Genomic DNA, 11261 nt, shown 5'->3' with positions numbered 1-11261 from the left:
TTGGGCCGTAATGTTCTGTACCTCATAGGGTGATATTTTAACCATGAAACATCTATGAAATTATGACGTTTATTGCAAATTTAGCCAGTGCCGGATTAACCATTAAGCAAAATAAGCACTTGCTTAGGGCACCACGTCTAGGGGGGCACCAAAATCGTAGGAAAAAAAAACGCACAGGCTGCATCAGCATCGCAGTCGTAGTGTACTTAGTACTTATGTACACGAAACTTTTTGGTATGTGTGTACCCATCTAATAACGAAGGGTCGTAAGAGAGTGAGGACACGTAAGCACATCTCCAACCTTACGCGGAGGCCCTCAAAGCTCATGGTCAAAAAATCTTACCGACGGGCTTGTGGCTAACCGATTTTCTCGACGTAGATTACCGATTTTGTAGCGAATTATGCCCTCTTGCACACCAGATGTGTCGGCCAGGCTGAGTTTCTGCAGAGCCGCGATCCTGCGACCTAATTGTCAAAGTGTTATAAAGGGCCCCGCGAAGGCCGAAAACCAAAAGTAGGCCGACCAGTAGGAGAACCGTGATTACATAGGTTCGATTTCAACCACTCTTTTGCAGTTCGGCGTTAAGTCTTATGCGACGCTATTAGGCCTTATATTTTATGCAAACTGCCTCACTTTCACTTGGCCATGGATCCAAATCCAAGTCTTCTCTCGCAGCTGGGCCCTCTGCTTTGCTCACACCTCGCCGTTGGTTGTATTGTATGATAACGCGCCGCGATCGGACGCTCCGGATGTCCAGCCATTCTTACCTCGTCATTGGTCAAATTCAAGCCTGGCTTTCTTCTAGCTCGACCTTTGGCCTATCCGTAAGCGCCGATCGAACGCTCCGCACGTTCAGCCTTATGGAAAGCTTAGCCTTTGCTTTTAAAAACACTGATTTAAAGTTTCACGATTCAGGCCAATCAAATTAGATCGAAAAATAATAATAAATAATTCCCAGCAAACTGGAAATTGTTTTAATACTTTCATTTGGTCTTAAATGCGTGTAATCCGAGTTTGCTCCATCCCAAGAGGTGCATCTTTTGGGATCCTTAGGAGATTTTTTTTTCCTTTGGATTGCCAAACCATAGCACTTTGTGGATCAGACACTGGTAAGGCGTTTTCGGATTATTACATGATTTTACCAAAAATAAAAAATGTCTCTATAAAAAATCTTTTTTTTTTACATTTTACTACGAATACATATTAAGGTATCTTCAATCAATCAATAAATTTTATTGCAAGAACATAGTTAAATTACATTTCGGATCCTCAGATATCAATTTTAGTCATAATTAGATCAATTTTTCCGCCGGACGTATCGTTTTCGATTTACAAGCAAAAAACTGAAAAAGAGGAAACATTTATGCACACCTCCTGGGATGGAGCAAACTCGGATTACACGCATTTTTAGGACCAAATTCGAAAAAATCTAATTTTATTGGCCTAATTGTGACACATTATTATTTAAGAAAACGGGACTTAATCGCGTTTGATTAAGTTCCAAAATTACCTCCAACGTCAAGATAATGATATCGACTTTACCCAGTCTTCTCCGAGACCATGGGGACAACGCCGTCCTTGAAACGTCAGGTCAGGTCAATAATTTGCTATTTAAGACATGGCTAAGCCCCTACTGAAGGCCTTGCCCTCACATGAATGAGCTTCGCAGGAAAGCTCTAGAGGTTGCAAAACCCTGTGCGGAGTACGGCCTGTCTTACGTCTTCGCTTACACTTCGATATTGGTTGGCTTGGCTTCCGGCCTTATGCGAAACACCGTCTTCAAATTTGCTTACACTTGACCTTACCTACTTTTACATTACTGCTGCAGTACTGTCAATTTCCGTGATAAAATGATGTGACGGATTGAAAATTCCATTCTCAGCAGTACTGCGGCAATAACCGTCACTCAATTTACTAAGAAAATTCAATGTAATCTTGATGAGGGGGCACCATGGTCTAGAAATGCTTAGGGCATCAAAATATCTCCCCTGTAACTTCTAAAATAAGAGAATGATAAACCTAAAAAAATATACGATGTACATTACCATGCAAACTTCCACCGAAAATTGGTTTGAACGAGATCTAGTAAGTAGTTTTTTTATATACTTACGTCATAAATGGTACGGAACCCTTCATGGGCGAGTCGGACTCGCACTTGGCCGCTTTTTATAATTATGATGATACTAAATATGTTACAACGGGTCACTCACGTATTTTAAGTCTAAAACGCTCGACATGTTCTTGTTTTCGACTTAAAATACGTTAGTGACATTTAATGTTTGAGTCTCACGGAAGTTTTGTTATTAAAATGATGATGATGGAAATGTACTGCGCGCTTGTGTAGGTATATGTATTCCGTCGCTGTCGAAGAGTATCGATATGAAAAGATTCGATATAGATATGTACAACACTAGATCTCATATGCATCGGAGCGAAGCAAGCACGGTGCGCTTGACAGGTGAAACGACCTGCCCGTACCATCCGATAAGATCTGATCTTCTTCGCCATCTTACTGGTCTATCTAGAGCCTCGCTAATTCGGGTCTTCGCTAATCCGGTGATCGCTTTAACCCGGATGGTCTCGGCGCGGGCGCACTGCCTTAATAAGGATCTATATAATGTACTTACTTTGATAACCACGAATTTTTTTTTCTTCGCCGACAGAGTGCTTTCGTAATGAATTCCAAAATGTCAATTCCTTAGTTTCATTAAGATAATTTACTACTGTTATGGACATAAATCTTTTATTTATGGTACCATAATTATTTTGCTGATGATAGTCCGGAAACCTCTGTAGGTCCTTCAACGGCCAGTTTATGCCCGTCCTATTAGTGAAGTTCTACTGTATTTTTATCATTTGCAGGTGGTCAAAGAATGGTGTAAATTGTAGTTCCAGTGGATGCTTCCCTGCAATGGACCCATCAAGTGTCGTTTATCTCTCTATCACTTCATATTAGTGCGATAGTCATAGTTGCGTTTGGAGCGTAAACGATTGGTATGTTGGCTATGCATATGCACCCAGCTACGGCATCCAAAAGATTTTAGCTTCTGCTCTGATTTAACTTACATAAACAGGGCAGCTCTTGATTAACAAGACCCGGGTACTTTAAACTACGTCCAAAAGAGAGGTATGGGCAATGTGAATGTCATCTCGCCTTGTGTGGTAGGGCACAGCACAGCAGATGTCATTCCAGATCTAGAGCAGAGCCCAACTGGGGAAATACCTCCACCTTACAGAAAACCGCAGCCAAATAACACTTGACCCTACTCATAGTGTTGTGTTCCTGCCGGTGAGTAAGGTTGCCAGAGCTCAACGAGGGGGGTGGGGTTAGGGTCGGCAACGCGCATGTAACTCTTCTGGAGTTGCAGGTGTACATAGGCTACGGAGACTGCTTACCATCAGGCAGGCCGTATGCTTGTTTGCCACCAACGTAGTATATAAAAAAAAAAACAACACTTTAAGCCGATTTCTAGCCATTCATATACATTAATACATTCGACATACGCCGCAAAAGTGATGAGTAATCGCATGTAATTCGTTATGCCGACTTGACACAGTAGAAAACAAGTAGTCTATCTATGGCCCTTTAAAAAGTTTGTAAGTCGTAGGTACAGTCAGTCAAGAAAGTGGTTTACTACTTTTCGACTCTATTTGTCAAGTAATAGAGTCGAAAAGTGGTAAACCACTTTCTTGGCTGACTGTACTAGAGGTGTCTTGTAATAAAGCGACCGGATTATTAACCGACTTCAAAAGGTTATGAATTCGACAGTTTTTTGTACGTTTTTACCTCAGTACTCCGTGTGTGCTGTCATTGGAAAATTCTTTTTTTGTTCAAAAATATACAGTTTCAAGTTAGTACCATTTTGTTTAATCCATTTTAATAATGGGTTACATAAAACGATTTTTGTATTTTCATCAACAAATCAAGCATTTTTTTACACACCAATGACGTTTCCATACATTGATGAACTTATGCAAAATGGTTGAATATCCAAGATAGAATTGGTTTAACCCTTTGAACGCCAAGAACCCTTAGTCGTGCCCACAGCGCCAAGGACAACTATAAGTTTGGTCAATTGGTTGACTGGTAAAGAATGCCTTAAGGCATTAAGTCCGCCATTTGTACCTTCATGTTTTGTGCAATAAAGATTAAATAAATAAATAAATAGGTGTCATGACGTACGCTGTCAAAGTAACATTCACACTTCCAAGTAAGGTTTACATTAACCCTTGCGCCCGGGAGCTTGGCGTTTCAGTGATGTTTGTGTTTATGACATACAGCGTTCAAAAGGTTAAACGACTCGTACCCAGGCAATAATTATAAAAAAAAAACAAGGTATAATTCCTACATGGAACTAAGTATTTTGAGCCATAATTGAGTTCATAAATAATGTATTACTCTACTATAGTAGTTAGCTTTGTAGCTGGCCCTAGCGGCTAATCCTTTGTCTATTCTTAACTAAAACCACGCGTGCCACTACCTGCTAGGGATTGCAATCCGGTCCGGCGGATCCGGTAATCCGGCCGGATCCGGCACTTTACAGGAGCTACCGGATCCGGTAAAAATCACCGGATCCGGACCGGATCCGGTCATATAAAAAAACGCCTAAATACAGCACGCACTGTGCGGTTTAGATGAGGAAAAGGCGACGGATGAGAGGTATGAAGTTGAACAGAGCATAAAACGAATGATAACGTTTAAATTTAGTTAAATAAAAATATATTTATTATGACGATGACTGGGAACAGAAGTTGCCTTTCATGTTGGTGGCACTATGCGAAGATAACATAAATACTGTAATAGAAGGAAAAATTAAACGATGGAGATGCCACGGAAGGCATTTGTAATTTATGCTAAAGAGAAGAAAAGAGTGTCATAATGTTGTGATAGGAGATTAAAAGTAAACAAATGAGCAGGATTAAGTCGGCGGTACTCAACCGACTAGAGTTGGGCTAATCAATATGTGTTACATGTGTGAATGAATATATGATGGTAAGATTGTAATGAAAATGAATGTATAAATTGAAATGATAACATTGATAATCTTTAGTTTACTTCGATTTTATATATATTATGATATATATATGAAAAATATTGTTTATTTTGTATTAAAATTTGAGAGAGAATCTTTTGTATTTACAATTTCATTCAATCTTATGCAATTTCCTTCATGGTACATGCTACTCTACGTCTAGCCAATTCTTTATTTGATCCATGTAACTTTTCTTAGGGAGTCCCTTTCCGCGATGGATTTCAATCCTACACTCTATTATTTTTCGCATGAGATCGTTGTGTTGTGTTCCATTCCCTATAATTTGACCAATATAATTTTCTGTAAATTAAAAAAAAGTTAAATTTTTTAAATCATACAGTCTACTACTTTCTTGGGCAAAAAGGAGGGAAAATTTAACATTATTTTGGTTAATAGTAAAATATCTAATTTTCTTACTAGAATGGATGTCATCGTTACAAAGAATTCAATCAAGGAACAGTTACGAAAACTTGTCTTTTCAAGGAGTTCCAATTCCCACCCCACATCCCATTACCGGGCTTTGGAAACTAATCAAATTTATAATTGTAAACGAAAATTTGAGCATTTGTGAATGGGTTATATATAATAAATGACCAATTTCATATTTTGGTTTTTAAGTGATATTGACAATGACACACTTTTTACTACTAAGGGTTATTTTATTGTTAAGAAGTTATTTATTAACTTCAAATTATAGATTTAGGAATACGTATTACGCAAAAAACTAGAAAAATATATCATTTAATTAACTTTGATATCCCTATACCAAACCGGATCCGGTCCGGCCGGATCCGGCCGGGTTATGGTCAAAATCCGGCCGGATCCGGCCGGATTGAAAATCAATCCGGTTTGCAATCCCTACTACCTGCATAAAAAAATGGTCCGGTCACTTTAACCGGTTATTGAATTACAACTCTTATAGTAATTGAAATAAGATTCAAAATGAACAAATGGAAAAATAATTTGCGATTTCTTGTGTGATCCCTCTACGGTTACTGAGTGCCGGCGTGTCGAACGCTACAGAACCAGTCTAAAATATGTCCTCGATATGCGGAACAAAGGCGCGTTATCGGAGGGCGCACCTACACTGGTTTTTTGAGCGTTGGACTAGCCCGCGCTCTGATGCCAATTAGAATTATTTTATATATATACGCCAATATAATGATTTAATAGCCGGTGATCATTGCTGTAGGGGCATTGATATTTTTGACCCCCACATTGCTAGGTTTAAGAAATGCTTGGCTGACATCCTTTTCTCCTCCTCTCTCACTGACGGATGACATCAGCTTTGACTTGGGTTTGTCTCCTTTGCGATGTTAAATCTTAATAATGTAAAGTTATATTGTGATGTTCAGATAGTTATTTGTTGATATGGTGTTAAATTAATTTGTAACATTTGCGCCTACTTGTAAAGCATGCTGTGTACACTTATTTTTGATCTCGTGCTAGTTTCTAAGCCATGATATGCAATTGTATGTTTCATGATATTGTACGATTTCTGTTAAGTGTACCCCATAAAGTAAAAAAAAAAAAACAGAATTATACCCTTTTTTGCAGGTAGTGGCACGCGCGGTTTTAGTTAACAATAGACAAAGGATTAGCCGCTAGGGGCCAGTTACTAAGCTTACTACTAACCAATAGAGCAAATACTAAGAGAGTATTGATTTTGATATTTTTGATTGTGATATTTGTGCTTTTTCCAAATTTTCATTGTTTAGTTCTATAGCACTAGATCTAGAGATAGTTTAATTGAATCGTACAAACAAAGTCTTGTCTGAGCAACCATAATGATCTAATTCAGTAGTGGAAACTGTTTTGGGTTATGGATATATTTCAGTGTAATTATCTATAAGTGTTATGTTTCGCTGTTTCCCAGTATCAATATGTATCTATGACGACCGGTTTGGCCTAGTGGGTAGTGACCCTGCCTACGAAGCTGATGGTCCCGGGTTCAAATCCTGGTAAGGGCATTTATTTGCGTGATGAGCATGGATATTTGTTCCTGAGTCATGGGTGTTTTCTATGTATTTAAGTATTTATAAATATTTATATACCTATTATATATATCGTTGTCCAAGTACCCTCAACACAAGCCTCATTGAGCTTACTGTGGGACTTAGTCAATTTGTGTAATAATGTCGTATAATATTTATTTATTTATAAATAAATAAAAATAAACTTCATAATAGTACCTACTATGAAAATAAACTACTGTTTATACTCTGGTCTCTAATGCGGACAACCGCAATATAGGAGCAGAAAACTAAGTCTAATTTTATTGATGTGTTCGGCTGAAGATATCGCATACTTTTTACTGTTTTTATTACTAATATGAACGCATAAAAACGCACTAGTTCACTACCACTATTAAGAAAGTGCTTTTCGTATCTTTTGGGCCAATTTTTATTGTGTTCTTTTTTTTTGTTCATTACATTTGGATAAAATAAGACTGCTTTAAAGAGATCCTTATTCTGGACGGAATAAATACGAAGTCACAACTTATCCTGTTATATTTTTTATTTATGTAACACCAAAATAACGTTTTTTACGTGATTTCTGTATGAAACAAAGTTTTTCTATCAATTTAGAGCAAACGAATATTCTACAGTAAATAGATGCGCACATATTTATGTAGTTATAGTGTGTAGGTAATGACTTCATAAAACGCAATTGTTTTTTGTATGGAAATCGAACCACCTTAAGTTTCGAAAATAGCATAAATTTTCGTAACTCAGTGGAAGTTAGGGCATACGGTGAAATTGCGCGTATGTTACAGAATAGGGAACTCGTATCTAATTGTCCACCAAATTTTATCGATAGGTAACTGACAAAAAAATACCATACATTTTTGTAACTCAGTGGAATATTTAGGTCATACGGTGAAATTGAGCTTATGTTGTACGAACAGGGAACTCTATCTATCCACCAAATGTTATCGATAGGTAAACATCTACCAACAAAAATCGACCAAAAAAACCGATCTTGAAGGTCCAACTTAGGTTTTCTTTTCGGTTTAAAGTCGTCTGAGTTTGCTCAGGATCTTGCTCGCATTTTTCAATCACTTTTGAATCATCCGTAGTCAACTATGAACCTTTATAGTTTCGCCATGCCCATCTGTCTGTCCGTTCGCGGCTTTGCTCCGTGATCGTTAGTAATAGAAAGCTGCAATTTGACATGGATACATCAATCAATCATACCGACAAAATGGTAAAATAAAAACTACACAAACATTTTGTTCGCTTCAACCATATGACGACGAATAGGGATCTTCAACAAGCATTTTTTTTTAAAGTGAATATTTTCCGAATTAACCGTTTCGAAAAAAAATGTAACTGCCGCTAGGCTACCAACGCTTTTTATCAACTTGGGAATAATTTAAGACTACGTTGATTGAGTTATTAATTAGTAATGTAATTACCATAGGCGTTGACTTTTACTAAATAAATCATAAATGTCATAAATAAGTTTAATCGCGTATTCCGATCAGTATCGGCTCCGACGAAGTGTGACGCCTGACGATGATGCATCGGCTCTCTTCCTATACAAAAACTATATAGGCCGAGATCCAACTGAAATGTTTATGTTGTTACCGAAAAAAGCGGCCAAGTGCGAGTCGGACTCGCCCATGAAGGGTTCCGTACCATTTATGACGTATTAAAAAAACTACTTACTAGATCTGGTTCAAACCAATTTTCGTTGGAAGTTTGCATGGTAATGTATATCATATATTTTTTTTAGATTTTTCATTCCGTTATTTTAGAAGTTACAGGGGGGGGACACACTTTTTTTCACTTTGGAAGTGTCTCTCGCGCAAACTATTCAGTTTAGAAAAAAATGATATTAGAAACCTAAATATCATTTTTGAAGACCTATCCTTAGATACCCCACACGTATGGGTTTGATGAAAAAAATTTTTTTTTTTTAATTTTTATGGCGTATTAAAAAAAACTACTTACTAGATCTCGTTCGAACCAACTTTCGGTGGAAGTTTGCATGGCAATGTATATCATATATTTTTTTTAGATTTTTCATTCTGTTATTTTAGAAGTTACGGGGGGGGGGGGACACACTTTTTAACACTTTGGAAGTGTCTCTCGCGCAAACTATTCACTTTAGAAAAAAATGATATTAGAAACCTCAATATCATTTTTAAAGACCTATCCATAGATACCCCACACGTATGGGTTTGATGAAAAAAGATTTTTTGAGTTTCAGTTCTAAGTATGGGGAACCCCCAAAATTTATTGTTTTTTTTTCTATTTTTGTGTAAACATCATAATGCGGTTCATAGAATACATCTACTTACCAAGTTTGAACAGTATAGGTAGCTTTTATAGTTTCGGAAAAAAGTGGCTGTGACAGAATCGGACAGACAGACGGACATGACGAATCTATAAGGGTTCCGTTTTTTGCCATTTGGCTACGGAACCCTAAAAATGACAATGCGAACATGGGTGGCTGTGGAACATGGGGCGTGGGCACCGAGGCTTTCCTGAGTTCGTACGCAGAACTTTAACATCACTGACCAGAGCAACATAATCATGCCTGGAATTCAGTTTTATTAGTGTTTAATTCATATTTCACTTCCATTTTGTCTTTTTTTATTATAATTTAAGTTATTACTTATCCAGTACAGATAAATAATAAATTACATTAAGACGAAAAATAAAGGAGGATTCTAATAGCACCGGGCCCTAGCCTATTTTATAACCTAGTATAAAATAAATCTAATTAAAGCAAAGCATAGCATATGCTGCATATGTCTGCAATACATGAGTTCAACAAATTTTAGGTTGCTTTTGGTTTCACGATTATACTCGTAGTACCCAATACCGTATTTACCATAAGGGCACACGGGGCCCGTGCCCAGGGCTCCCCTCCTCAGCGGGCCTCGAAGGACAGACAGTAGCAGTATACCCATAATAAATAGAAGATCAGAGTAGAAAAATGTTGGTTTAATTCGATTTCTTTACTGTCCATAAGGGCCCAAATTCTTATGTGCCCAACCCAAGGGCCCCAGCATAGTTTAAGAATGTACCTACTCTTCTAGATGAATTTTCAAAATAACTCATGACCCGACCAGAAGCTCAGTTTGATCTCGTACTACGTTACTTTAATAGCGCTTGCGCAACACGAGGAGAAAATGCGACAGTCCGTCAAGCATCGCCGGGTGAAAATCATATGCATTAGTGACCATTGTGCATTATCTGGGTTGAGATTGTTAAGGTAATCTACATAGGTACATTATTTATTTAAACTTTATTGCACAATAAAAATAAGTACAAATGGCGGACTTAATAAGTCATACTCTACCAGTCAGCCATAGGGCAAAACAGAAATTATCGGATGTGGATGCAGTGAGATTTTTTTTAATTTTATTATCTGTGGTGTGATGCCCTACCGCCGAACGAAATTTCTTTATCTGTTTCTCTATCGCTCGAATATGCAATAGGAATAAAGAGACGATGAATTTGCTTTTTTCGTTTTTCGCGGTAGGCCCTCTGCCTCTGGATCAAACTTATTGATTGTAGAAGAGATCGTGCCCCTGAGTTTGACAGCTGAAGATGCGTTGTGGTAACAGAATTTTCAAGTTTTATAACCGTGACCGTACCTATCCTCCTAAGGTCTAAAATACACTTGTAAGATTTACTTACGTAAGAGGAACACAGCTATACTAGAGAATGAGAGAGGAATATATTATCTTTTTCTAACAAATAGCTTTGTCCCTGCTTACGTAAGTAAAACTTGCAAGTGAATCTAAAGCGAGGCGTAGACTAGCAAAAACTTGCATGCAATTTACTTTACATTGCCGACTACTAAGGTAAACTGCATTCAAAAGTTTGTAGGCTTGAGTCGGTCAGGACCGAAGAACTAAAAGGAATGAAATCCCACCACGGACCGAAAGGAACTAGTTCATATTAAGCGCTCTTAATCGGTCTCGGTCCTTTAGCTCAGTAGTCGGTACGTCGGTACCTAGTAACAAATCGGTCGGGAGCGAATGATCGGATTGAGTCAAGGTCAAGAAAGTCGCTCTCTCTCGCTCTGTTTATTTGCGAGCGAGAGCAAGATATAACCTAGTCATCCTCATTCATATCTCGAGATTTGCTCCTGAACTAAAGGAACTAAAAGAGCAAACTAGTTCGTTTGACCGAGATCGGAGCGCTCTTTTTAAAGACCGAGCGGGTACAACTCTAAAAGTTTGATCAGATACCGTAAACTAATGAAAA

The sequence above is a fragment of the Cydia pomonella genome, chromosome 7 (genome assembly GCF_033807575.1).
Source record: "Cydia pomonella isolate Wapato2018A chromosome 7, ilCydPomo1, whole genome shotgun sequence".
NCBI classification, from domain to species: Eukaryota; Metazoa; Arthropoda; class Insecta; order Lepidoptera; family Tortricidae; genus Cydia; species Cydia pomonella.
The sequence above is the reverse complement of the archived record's forward strand: the minus strand, read 5'-3'. Positions refer to the sequence as shown.